We start from the raw sequence: 13,886 nt of genomic DNA on the forward strand, positions 1-13,886 counted from the left end.
TTAATGCACCTAAAGTGTCCTGGAATTCTAAAGGTTTCAATCAGCCATCTGCAATTACCTTAAACAATTCTATTTAAATAAAATACATTTGAGCCTGACTTTAAGTAATGTTGAATGGAGAGAATCTTTCACACATTAAATATTTCTTTTTTTTTTTTAATTTTATTTATTTTATTTATTTATTTTTGGTTGTGCCAGGTCTTAGTTGAGGCTGGTGGGCTCCTTAGTTGCAGCTGGCTGGCTCCTTAGTTGTGGCATGCAAACTCTTAGTTGTTGCGTGCATGTGGGATCTAGTTCCCCGACCAGGGATCAAACCGTGTCCCCCGCATTGGGAGGCGAATTCTTAACCACCGCGCCACCAGGGAAGTCCCAAACATTTCTTTAATTACAAGTCTTTATGGATGGAACTACAACAAAATAAGAGCTTATTTTTGATAGATTTTACATCATCAATTCTTTGATAAGGATTCTATCTTAGTGTGCCAGGCAGAATTACAGGTGCTTTCCATATGTTACCTCTTATTTCAATGCAATCTTGCAACAACCTCATAGTATAAGTAACAGAAAAGGGAAGAGACTCAAGTTGCTTGAGTCATATACCAGTTATCTGTAAAGGAAGAATTGGTACCATTTCCATTAAAGTATGTTGTCGGCCATGACAGGGTATTTGCTCAGAGGAAGCCTACAACAGATTTTCATTTAATAGCAAAGGTGAATGGGAAGATTATAGCACACATTTTCCATGTCATTTTTTCTATAACTTTCAATTTCTTTGAAACACCATCATCTATGTAACTAGTCAATGACTTACAGAAATCTTTCTCTTTTCAAGAGTAGTGAAAATATAAAAGAAATTCCTTCACTTTGGTTTTCTATTTGAGGGAAGGCAATTATGACTCTTTTCTAAATAACAGTTTAAAACTTGAGGGTCTTGCCTTCAACACCTATGTTAATCCTTTGGCTCCTCACCTATCACAAGTGCTATAGGCAGCATGGCAGTAGAAAGAGTAGAACAGGGAATCAAATCACTCTTGTGTCATTTACTAGCTGCATCATCTTGGACAAAGTTTTAATTTCTCTGAACTTCCATTTTCCACATCTGCACTATGAGAATAATACCTACTTCCTAAGGCTGTTCTGTTGACTTAATAACTAATATAAATAATAATATAGGGTTTCCCTGGTGGCGCAGTGGTTAAGAATCCGCCTGCCAATGCAGGGGACACGGGTTCGAGCCCTGGTCTGGGAAGATCCCACATGCCGCAGAGCAACTGGGCCCTTGAGCCACAACTACTGAGCCTGTGCGTCTGGAGCCTGTGCTCTGCAACAAGAGAGGCCACGATAGTGAGAGGCCCGCGCACCGTGATGAAGAGTGGCCCCCGCTTGCCGCAACTAGAGAAAGCCCTCGCACAGAAAGGAAGACCTAACACAGCCATAAATAAAATAAATAAATAATTTAAAAAAATAATAATAATAATAATATACATACACACAGTAGGAAATTAACGATAACAAATTTGAGTTCCCTATTGTGTTCCACTCCTCTTAAGGCACCAAAAAATAATCATGGCAAAATGATAAAAAAGAGTCGTTTTCGAAACCCAAACTTATGTACTGGGTTACAAACCGTCATAACTTTTATTTACACACACACACACACACACACACACACTTCTCATCACATTCTTCAAAGGCCAATCCAATATATTAAGAGTCATTTCATCTTACCACAACACGAAGAAATTTCAATGTGGATGCTCCAACTTCATTTGGGACACTTCACATATAAGGGTTCTACATCTTGAAACATTCTCCAATGGATTCTCTAAATGAAATGAAACAAAAACTCTTGGGAACATGGTAAAAAAATAAATAAAACTTAGCTCCTTCTAACAGTATTCATCTCAAATTCCTCATGTCATTTCCATCTGGCTGCTTTTGCTCTAATTCTGAAAAAAATTCACATACATATTTCTAGACTGCAGATTCACAATCCCATCTGATGTATCCATCCCTGATGACAATATTACTTATATTTTTGGATAATGAATTTCATTCTATTTGTTTGTATAAGCCAATGGGTATTCTTAAATAGATATTAGAAAATGATAATTGGGATATAATTTTCACATCAAACTGAGTATTTTTACTCAATGTTTCAAAATAAATGATCTAAATATCAGTAATAGCATATAAATGATAAGAGAAACTATGAGAGCAATCAAGTTATAGCAAGAAAAAAAGTAATCTGAATGTTATAGCTTTTCTCTTTTTAAGATGCTTCTGCATGTCCTTCTAAAAGATGAATACAGGGAATTCCCTGGTTGTCCAGTGGTTAAGACTCCATGCTTTCACTGCCGAGGGCACGGGTTCAATCCCTGGTGGGGGAACTAAGATCCCACAAGCCGCGTGGTGCGGCCAAAAAAAAAAAAAAGATAAAAGATGAATGCATAAAATAAAACCATCATATAATATTGAAACATATTTATTCATTGTCCTTAATCACTTTAATTATTATGAAAAACATATAACTTTATATATGTATACACATATATATGTTTATGTGTATGTGTGTATATATATATATCCTAGCTTTGACATTTTGCAAACTGAAACCTCATTTATAAAGTCACACGGTATTATGCTGTGTCAAAAAAAATTTGGCAATTTTAATGGTCCCTATTCTTATATACCTTTCTCTCTCTTTCTCTCTCTCATTCTCTCTCTCTCTCTCACACACACACACACACACATACCTTAGAAGTCAAATTTACTGCAAGAAATTACAGTGCAATCACATAAAATACAATGAAATCACATTTATTCATCAGCCCAGGTCTATCCTTTTAATAGCTATGTTGGTTTCATTACAATAGAACCCTCTACAAAAAATTCAATAAAATCTTGGTTATGCAAATCACACTAATGAAAATACTGAAAACCTGATTGTGTGAAACATCTCAAGCTTAAGGAGGCATGTCATAGTGATCAACTTTATATTAGTCACTTTAGAACAAATTGTGTTGCTTCACTCTCCTGGTGGCTTCCCAGACTTCTATTTCTGCAAAAATAGTAATTACAATTGCACTGGATGGAACAAGTGAGTCTCTTTTCCCAAAAACTAGAAAATGAGTCTACTGGGTCCATCAAATAATACTGATGCCTCAAGTCCTCTTGACAGGTTCACTTCACAGATTTTGAACAAAGAAGGCTGCTCTAATTTCCCTCTCAATAGAGGCCTGGTAAGAATGTCAGTTTTTAAGCTATTGTCTCATAGCCCCCAGACCAGCTCCTGTAGTTTGCATTGAGATTTCAGGGCTGGGTCTCTGCACACCACATCCCTCTTTTGCCAGCTGACTTCCTGTTAGGCATTGGGAAGAGCTTGGGGGGCAAGAGAAAGGGCAAAAGGGACTTATTACTTCATGTTCATTTGCTTCCAGCATTGCCTTAGCAATCATTCTCTACTCTGTTAGCAGAAGGTAGCTTCTGTCCACAGATTTTTCATGGCCTTCCAGAACCGGCTCATTCTGTCCTCTCAGAGGTGCCAGCAGTGGGCTGCTGGCATCCCCTCCTGAGAGATCTTGAGTTTGTGTGCCCTAAGGCCTGTCCACTGAGCTCCTCAGATACTATCACTGGTTGCATAGCACCACCTCCAAGAAATATGCCGCTTTTAAGTGGCAGATCTTGTAATCAGATCTAGGTTTCCCTGATTCCAAAGTCTAAATTCTTAAAGATGCCGCTCCATTGCTAATAATTTTTGATACAATGCAATCATAGCAAAAAAAAAAAAAAAAGACCGAACATTGAGGCTCATGTCACGTAATCTGTCCGAACTCTCTGCATTTAATATGGGTTGAGTCCTGGGAACTACAGTTGTGCCTAAACATTGTGATGTAATTAACCTCAGTGGTAGGATGTAGAGCTGAGGAAAATCTCAAGATTATGTTTAATGGTGAACCTGCAATAAGAACCAGACTGTAATTATGAGCAAAGCATCTACCCAAAAGATCCAGGCAAGAAGACAACAAATGAGTTCAGACAACGGGAGCAAAGGAAGTACAATAACAGCAAAGTAGGTTTGAAAGGGCAGCAGGGGGAACCGAGAAAGATCTCCTGAGGCACTGGAGAGAGAGGTGCAGATGCCTTATAGAATGCCCACAGACTCTCCTGTGTGAGGAGAATGCTTTTAAAAATACCAGGTAGATCTGACCTGATATACAGACTTCCAGGCATCGCTATTTCCCTTACCATGTTATTAGTTCTAGATGCCAGTAGAATAATTAAAAAACTGTGGATAGATGGGAATAGAAGGATTGGAGTAAATTTAAGAGTAAAAGATGTGAACAAAATAAAAGAGAAGAAGAGATATCTAGTAGGAGAACCAAAAGGGCAAAAATGCCTCAAGAGACAAGGAATTCAGGGAATTAAATTTCCACATTATTCATATTCATATTTGTTCCCTTCTCCCCCCTTCCCTCCTTTCTTCTCTGTCCCTCTCTCACACACACACACTGAACAAAGAATCCCAAAATTCAGTCTATTATACTTATCTTGATATTTTCTATGCTTTCACACATATATATACACACACACATATATGTATGAACAACTAGTTTCCTAGTCCACTTCTGTCAAATTTTGAACAGCAGCAGAGTTCTGTGACAATTTATTTACAAATGGCTACTGCTTTATGGCAACTTTCAAAACCTGAAAGAGTATATGTCGTCTAGAGTAGTGAAACATAAAAGACATTTTGAATGTTAGACCTCAGACTTTTAATATACACCAAACTCTAAAAGCTGAAATTATGTGATGGCAATAACCATGTGGGTAAATATAGTGTACATCTTAAAGATAATAACAGAAATGCTCCTCCAGGGATATTTTCAATGTTAAATTTTGCAACGACTGCATTTTAAATCTTTAATGCTGGTATTAAGATATTCAGCATAAGTGAATTACATTCTTCAAAATAATCAGACTCAAGATGTGGTACATATATACAATGGAATATTACTCAGCCATAAAAAGGAACGAAATTGGGTCATTTGTAGAGACGTGGATGGATCTAGAGACTGTCATACAGAGTGAAGTAAGGCAGAAAGAGAAAAACAAATATCGTATATTAACACATATATGTGGAACCTAGAAAAATGGTACAGATGAACCAGTTTGCAGGGCAGAAACTGAGACACAGATGTAGAGAACAAATGTATGGACACCAAGGGGGGAAAGTGGCGGGGGTGGGGGGGGGGTGGTGGTGTGATGAATTGGGAGATTGGGATTGACATGTATACACTGACGTGCATAAAATTGATGACTAATAAGAACCTGCTGTATAAAAAAATAAATAAAATTAAATTAAAAAATTAAAAAAAAATCAGACTCAAAAGTAAGAGAAACATTCTTTTTAGAAGAAAAAAGTACACAGAAATTCTGCTTTAATGAATATATCCTTGATATATGCAGAAATTTGACTAAAATCAAATTTATTTTTAATTATAAAAGACAGTCAAAAAGTAGAAACAATTTAAGTGTTCATCAATAAGGGACTGGTTAAAATGAATCATGGCACATTCATTACTTAGAAAATTATGTTACTTAAAATGTCTGCGTGTGTGTATAAAGTATAGAAGAAAGTATAGAAGTATCCCAAAATGTTAACTGTAGTCATCTGTAGATATAGGAAAAAATACAATTGTCATTTTAAAGATATTTAATGTGACCTTCTTTTGGTAATAGGCATATATTGCATTCATAATTGGCAAACTGTTATTTCCAAAAATATATAGGTAAATCTAACTTATAAATGGATCACAAGAAGAGGACTTTTAAATTCAGTACTCCAAAGCATTTTTATGTAAAATAATGATAGCTGAATTATCAGAACAGCCTGTATTTCTAGAATATGTTGACGTAATAACTGAAACATTTATTAATCCCTTCATTCATTCATGTATTCATTCACATAGCACACCTTTATGTAATATTCATCACACGTCAATCACTAATCTTCAGGTATACAGAGATGGAGGAAGCAGCATATTTGTCTTTAAGGAAAGCCATGAAATCAGAAAATGATTGAGAAAGATTATACTCAGATCTATTGGCTAGGAAGTGTTCTGATACTGCTAATATCACAAACCCAACTATATACTGTCAAGGTAGGTATAACTGGGGTAGGTATAATTCTTTAGGTGGCATTCCAATCTGACAACCGTACGATCCCCAGCAGGAGTCCGGTCTGTGGCAAGAATGGAACTGAGCGCTACAGTGCAGGACCTACAATGTAGGTCTATCTTCCCCTTCCTCATTTCCTCATCCTGGAAGACAGCCCTTGGCTTTCTAGCTCCCAACAGCCAAATGAGGACTCTGAGCCCAATCCCTGCCCCTGGCAGGTTTCTGCGTTTGGGATATATCTGGTTCAGGATTTCATAGCCAGGGAATCCTTGTAAAGCAATCCATAAAAGATAGCCCATGATCGTACCTTGCATGTTTATTAAAAAAGGAGTAAATGAATCAAAGCAATCACCCATATCCTTTCCACTGGGCTCAGGAAAAGATAGGATACGTATTTAAACCACAGTTTATAATCTTAGAACCTCCATCAACTCCGGTGGAACTATTTATCATCTCAGTGTAAACATGGCCCAGAAAGGGAAAATGAGCCTTCTGTAATGAAAAGTCTGTACATTGGAGGTATAAACAACTGCATGGAGAGCTCTGTGCTGAACTTACACGGACTCAAGCCGTCGCTCAAGGTGAAGAAATCACAGCACAAAAACCTGCCACTGAACCTCAAGAGATGCCTCGTTTTCTGTACTTTGCTTTTCTATAATGTCTCATTCCTGATCAGGTTCTTTCCCCAGGGAGTGGTAATAGGCAAAGAGCAAGGAACGTCTGTTTTGTTCTCTAAACCAACAGGATCAAAGGGTGCTCCGTGGAAAACTTGATGCTACTTCTGACTTTCCCCAAGGGCTGCTATCCCTCTACCACTACTTCTGATGCTGCTTTGGCGTCTCTTTCCCAAGCTCTTCAAATTACTTAACAAGCTTTAAGAAAAAATACAGTTCATAAAAAAAAAAAAAAAAAAAGAACATCTGGTTCCAAGGATTAAAGGGTGCATCACCTACTAAACATGCACAATGCTAGGGTGGAGGGAGCTATCTGTATGGTAATTATTTCCTAAAATGTCCATTTCTTAACAATATTAGCCAATATTTACCAGGTACAAAGCCCTATCTTACGCACTGTGCCTATAAAAATATTCAATCCTCATGACAGCCTCAGGAAGTTGGTAGTATTTTTATTCACAATTTACTAAAGAGGAAACTGAGGTTTAGAAAACTTAAGACTAAATATTTATCCAGGATCATGCAGGTAGTAAATGTCCAAGTTTTCACTCTCCTATATTTTGATCAAGAATTTCTTATTTCTGAATCAAACTCAGTTAAAACCTTTTTGCATTTACTTTTAAATGTTCTTAAATTATAAAAACCAAGAAAAATAAATGTCCAATATTTTAATTGGCACAAATACCCATTCGTGCCATTTCCTTCCAGTTTTTCTTTCACCTATGCTTAGTATATAGCTGAAATTATCATGTGCATGCAAATTTTCAAATATTTTCCTATGAAAGGTTTCAAACGCAGAGAAAAGTTAAAGAATTTTACAGTAAACATCCACATGCCAATAACTACATTTTACCATTAACATTTTAACTATATTTTTGTTTATCACATATCTATCCACCCATTATATATAATTTTGTATCCTATTCTTTTTATATTTCATTATAAGAATTTTCGTTGTTGTGTCACATCATTTTAATTATCTGCCAAGTCTTTTAAACATTCCTTAGTGTAGCCAATCCTCCTTATCTTACTTTACATCTTATCTTACATTAATCCTAAACACACTCTATTTACTTCCCTTAAAATGATTTACCCACTCATTCATGAGATCAAGCTCAAGCCTAATCCTGGAATTTTACTCACTTGAACTCCTGGCACTGTCCTAGGCACATAAGAATGACTCATAAATGCCTATGGATTGATCATGGCACTGACCTAGATGACAGGGATAGAGGAGACTATAATGGATTATTATTGTTATGATGTTATCATAACCTTTTCAATAATGAGTCAGGATTATACCAAATTCTACCTTAGTATCAGTAAATCCTAATTATCCCATTTGCTATAAATGTAAAAAAATCTACATTTATTATAATACCCTTAAGTAATGTTACAGATAATTAAAACTCTTAAGCCTGTATGGGTAAAGGCCAGTATTCTCACCCCTTATCTGCTTCCACACCTCCAATTTGGGGAAAATCAAGGAATCTGGGGGCTTCCCTGGTGGCGCAGTGGTTAAGAATCTGCCTGTCAATGCAGGGGACACGGGTTCGTGCCCTGGTCTGGGAAGATCCCACATGCCGCGGAGCAACTAAGCCCCTGAGCCACAACTACTGAGCCTGCGCATCTGGAGTCTGTGCTCCGCAACGGGAGAAGCCGCGACAGTGAGAGGCCCGCGCACCGCGATGAAGAGTGGCCCCCGCTCGCCGCAACTGCAGAAAGCCCTCACACAGAAACGAAGACCCAACACAGCCAAAAATAAATAAATAAATAAACAAATAAATTTATTAAAAAAAAGAAAAATCAAGGAATCTGAAATTCCAAAGGAAAGTGGGTGCTGCTAATCCCATGTTCTATCCCACACAGAAATCCTTTCTGGAGTACATGTATGTAATGGATGAATAAATGTGATCCAAACACATTTGAAGGTTTCCTAGGGACATTCACATTATTATCCTCATACAGTCAACAAATTTATTCAGCATCTACTCTGTACAGATACTCTGCCCGGTGCTAGAGATGTAAAGATAAATAAATCATTTCAAAGAGCTCACACAGTGAAGGACAATTCATGAGATATAACACTCAGTTTAGAAATTATATGGAAGTGCACAGTCTCATTACTGGAGAATAGAAAGGGGCACCTAACCCAGCTGTCAGCATCTGGGAATAGCAGAGGAAATACGCCAAGGAAAACTTCCTACAGTGGAGTGTGAGCCCAGCCTTAAAATCTAAACAGGAGCTGGCTAAGGATAAAGGTATAGGGAGACTTTCCCAGAGTGAGAATTTTAGCAAAAAACTTGAGGCAAGATGCACCATGATTCACATGGAAACTTCTAAGCAGTTCTGTTTTTCTCAGCTAGTTTCAGATAAGAAAGATGTGAAAGATAGATAGGCAGGGCAAGATCACTGAGAACCTGATATACTCTATTAAGGAACTGGGACTTTATTCTCTAGGAATGATAAACCATTGAGGAGGTTTAAGCAAGGAGTGACCTGGTGAGAATGTTGCTTTAAATAGATCATTGTAGAGGCAAGAAAACTAGTTAGGAAAACTTGCAACAGACCAAAAGAGACATCTTGGGGGCCTGAACCAAGATAGTAACAATAGGGTTGGATTCGAGGAAAGTTAGTAGTTTTAGTGAAAAAGGTAAGAAGTTGAATTTCAGGTAAATTGAGTAGAGGTGTTATGAACTATACACATGGAGTGGTCTGGGGTAACGGGAGGATGCAACGGAAAGAAGAAAATATTTCTAGTGCAGTTTCGGGACTTTTATTTCTCGATAACATTGATGTCTTAACTGAGCTTCCCACTAATGATCAATACCATGGTCTGAATGTTTGTGTTCCTTCAAAATTCATGTGCTGAAATCCAAACACTGAAAGTGATGGTATTAGGAGGTGGGACCTTTGGGAGGTGATTAGCTTTTGAGAGTAGGCCTTCATGAATGGGATTAGTGCCCTTATAAAACAGACCCCACAGAGGTCCCTAGTCCCTTCCTCCAGGTAAGGTTGCAGTGAGAAGGTGGCCATCAATGAGGAAATGAGCTCTCACCTGACACCGAATCTGTTGGCACCATTATCTTGGACATCACAACCTTCAGAACTATGAGAAATACATTTCTATTGTTTGTAAGCCACTCAGTTTATAGCATTTTGTTATAGTAAGCCTGAACAGACCAAGATTATAAGGAATACAAATTTTAAAAACAGAGTATAAGACAGCTAAACCACATGTCTCTTTTGGAGATAAATTTTCATTTTGTGCACCAAAAACAGTTGAAGAGCAAAATTGTCAAGAGTTTCCACCCAATGAGAAAGTAGATTTCAGATTCTATTTAATTAAATCATTATTTAAGATAAGAATTCAAGAGTTAACTTAGTATTTCTTTGCCTGTAAGTGAAAAGTCAATAATAAAATATTTACATAAAAATATGACCTGAATATTTGTATTCAAACCAGAGTGTTGAAATCGGAACATCAAAATTAATTAATGAGAACATGAATATCTCTTGCCCTCTTCCTCTCCAAGGAAACAAACTAATATCAAGATTTGATTTCAAGAAAATATCAAAAGGAAAGCAAATTCCAAAGTATACTCAAGCATGGGAAATACTCATTCCAACTTCTTACATATTTAAATCACTAGACAATGAGCATTAGTGTTCAGAATCATGATTCTGTATCATTGCAAGTTTTGTAATGAGATGACTTAATTACTACTACTATACCATTCTTCCTATAGACAGAAAATTTGTAAATGTACATTAAAAAATAATGTGGAGGTCAAAACAGCAGGTTTTCCTGCTTAAGCTAGAGTTACTCCAATTAATGAGAACTACTCAGCCACTATTTCTTTTTTTTTTTTTTTAATTTATTTATTTATTTTTGGCTGTGTTGGGTCTTCATCTCTGTGCGAGGGCTTTCTCTAGTTGCGGCAAGTGGGGGCCACTCTTCATCGTGGTGCGCGGGCCTCTCACTATCGCAGCCTCTCTTGTTGCGGAGCACAGGCTCCAGACACGCAGGCTCAGTAATTGTGGCTCACGGGGCCAGTTGCTCCATGGCATGTGAGATCCTCCCAGACCAGGGCTCGAACCCGTGTCCCCTGCATTAGCAGGCAGATTCTCAACCACTGTGCCACCAGGGAAGCCCACTATTTCTTTTTTAATCACTTGAGCTTCTTTGTTTGGTTTGTATCACCTTAAAATAACTTTTACCTTTATGCAATGTCCTTACCAACTGGAAGTAATAATCACCCTCCCCTGATCAAACAAGAAGTAACAACATACAAGAAAAAAAAAACCCTGTAAACAAACATAAATATAAGTATAAATGAATATATCCATGTGACAAAGTAATTCTCAGGCATGAACTCATCTTCATAAGGGTTATATGCAGGAAATTTAAGTATAAATTTCTCTAGACAGGATGTTTGTGTGAAACAAAACTTGAAAGCTTCCAAAGCCAGTTTGATTGACTCCCAGCTTTATCCCACTGTGTGCCTATAGGAACTCAACTCCACAGATTTAAGTAAATAAATTACCGAAATTTATTGATTTAGGTAATCTCTGTATAGATGGAAACCCCTCTTACAGCATCTTCTCCAGAGTCTGGCCAGAGGAAGTTGATTGGTAAAGCCTTAAAGCCTTCTTGACATAAAAGCTGAGAATGAAAGTTTATTTTCTCTCAAACTTCTGCTGAATGTTCTTATCCCGTGAAATCAAGAGGTCGAATACAATGACTAGAGCATGGAAAGTAGTTTAAGAAAAAAGTACAAGGGAGGTTGAGAAGCGGCATAAGAATCAAGGCCCCTTTGCCTTTGAAAGACTATGAACAAATGGTTAGAGGATCACATGCACGATTCATAATAATCATGCTGTTCCTATTCCTTAGATGCAGACTCTTCTCCAAATGCTTCCATACATGTAACTAATATGATCTGCCTATCAGCCTTGCCAGGTAGGCAGAGGAGCTTTTCTTCTACGTAAAGCGAGGTTGGAGTCAAAACCAGCATTTAAATGAGTAGCCACCGCGTGCTGATGATATATTAATCCTCTCAATCACTGTGTGAAGTGCATAGTATCATTCCTATTTAATAAATAAACTGATGCATGGAGATATCAAGTGACTTGGTAACTTAAATCACTTTGTATATAACAGAATTAGGGTTAAAAATATCTAAGTATCATGACTTGTAGCACTGAGGGTGTGTGTGTGTATGGGTGTGTATGTGTGTGTGTGTGTTTTCCAGTATACCACACTGCTTCCCCGTAGACAGTTTAATGTATTTTGTAAAGGTAATGAGGAATCCTTAGGATGAACTGCTTTCAGACTTAAGAATTATTAAATAAGAGTCAAAAGCATACCTATATGAGAAGAAAAATAAATAAACTACATTGAGTATAGTTAAAAGTATGCCCCTCTCTAAGGCCGCGATAATGAGAGGCCCACGCACCGCAATGAAGAGTGGCCCCCACTTGCCGCAACTAGAGAAAGCCCTCGCACAGAAACGAAGACCCAACACAGCCATAAATAAATAAATAAATAAATAAACCCAAAGTTTAAAAAAAAAAAATTTATATATTAAAAAGAAAAAGTATGCCCCTCTCTAGATAAAGGGAAGGACAATGTAGTTTATTTGGACTACATTGTCCTTCCCTTTATCTAGAGAGGGGCATGCTTTGAACTATACTCACTGATGCATTAAATTGAGTCTCCCCTTGACCTTAAGGAACACAGGAACTAACACATATTGGGAGCTGAGTATATGCCCAGCGCTTGCTATGAGCATTATCCTTCAAGATTTTACCCATTTTACAAAAGAAAAAATGAGGCTCAGGGAGAACTTTGCCCATGGCCATAGAGCCTTCTTGCTGTGGGGCTGGGCTTTGTCTCCAACGCCCACCACCTCACAATGAAAATCTTCTATTACATGAGCCCCCAGAGTCAGGTCCTGTTCCCACTTGCCTTGTGCAAATCTGCACAGAAAACTCGGTGCCCTAATTTCACACTCCAAGTTGAGGCTTAGCCTAGTTCTTATACCTATCATGGTTCCCAAATAATTATTTTTTACTGAATTAGGAAAATGGCATGAATTAGAGCCTAAAGAAATTAACTGAAGGACTATTGAAGGGAAAATCAGTGATGGAGGATAGAAACTATTCCACCACTAAGCCAAGAACCAGTTCCTAGGAGACTGAGGAAAATGGGAAAAGTGAAGCAGAAGGAAAGAATTCTTGTTTCATTTCTGGAAGTCAGTGTGAGGATGATGAAACCAGAGGTGACCTGGGGCATTCCTGTACATTTCAGTCACCTTTTTCTTCAGAGAGAGAAGCCAGTCGCATGGCCGGTCACGGGATTACTATTTAATTTCTGACTCCTCGCCCCCTACAACATCCAGTTATGCTTTATCACCTTCTATTCCCCTTGGCAATAAGATCGTCTGTTAGTCTGAGTTGACTGTGGAGACCTAAGAGAAAAAGCTTATAATGCATGTACACAGTCCATTCAGACAGGGTTAGGATTTATTTCTGATAGACATGAAGGGAACAGCTGTTTTCATATCACTCAAAATGTAAGATGTGTGGCATATAATGTTTCTTCTTTTTGAACTATCTAAAAGAGAGAGAAAGACAAGGAAAGAGAGAGAGAGAGAAAATTAAAGAAGACTTATGCAACTTGTGCAACATTTTCCAATAAGTTTTAGTAAGAAAGCTTTATCAAAACCCTTAAATTATTTTAAGCATACACTGCTTTGCTTTATGCAAGTAATATAAATGTGTTAGTGAAGTCACATTCACCAAATTGAACGCTGGATTAAACTCTCAAGTTTGTACTACTTTGACAAACCAAAATAGCATTTTCTGTCATACTTTTATGTAAACAATGTAATGGACTAATAAAATCAGTAAGAATATGATAATATCAGACTAATTTGCAACATTTAACAGATACACCATGTATCACAGAGCAGCTGTGCAATTGATAAATGGTTAACTGAAGGAAAAAAATCTTTTAGACTTAAAGAA

The 13,886-nt window shown here is 37.4% G+C and overlaps 1 protein-coding gene across 4 annotated transcripts in view; it reads right to left on the reverse strand.

Annotated features, from left to right (window-relative positions):
• LINGO2 (leucine rich repeat and Ig domain containing 2) overlaps positions 1–13,886 on the reverse strand; it is a 1,218,611-nt gene that overhangs the window by 966,520 nt on the left and 238,205 nt on the right. For 3 of the 4 annotated variants that reach the window (XM_082467575.1, XM_082467576.1, XM_082467578.1), the window contains exon 2: positions 1,729–1,825. The gene's annotated coding sequence lies outside the window, so the exon portion shown is untranslated. Of the gene's footprint in view, positions 1–1,728; positions 8,343–13,886 lie in introns of those variants that run through there. The other variant, XM_082467577.1, reaches the window with a different exon arrangement.

This window comes from Balaenoptera physalus, assembly GCF_965194825.1.
Source record: "Balaenoptera physalus genome assembly, chromosome: 7".
Lineage (NCBI taxonomy): Eukaryota > Metazoa > Chordata > Mammalia > Artiodactyla > Balaenopteridae > Balaenoptera > Balaenoptera physalus.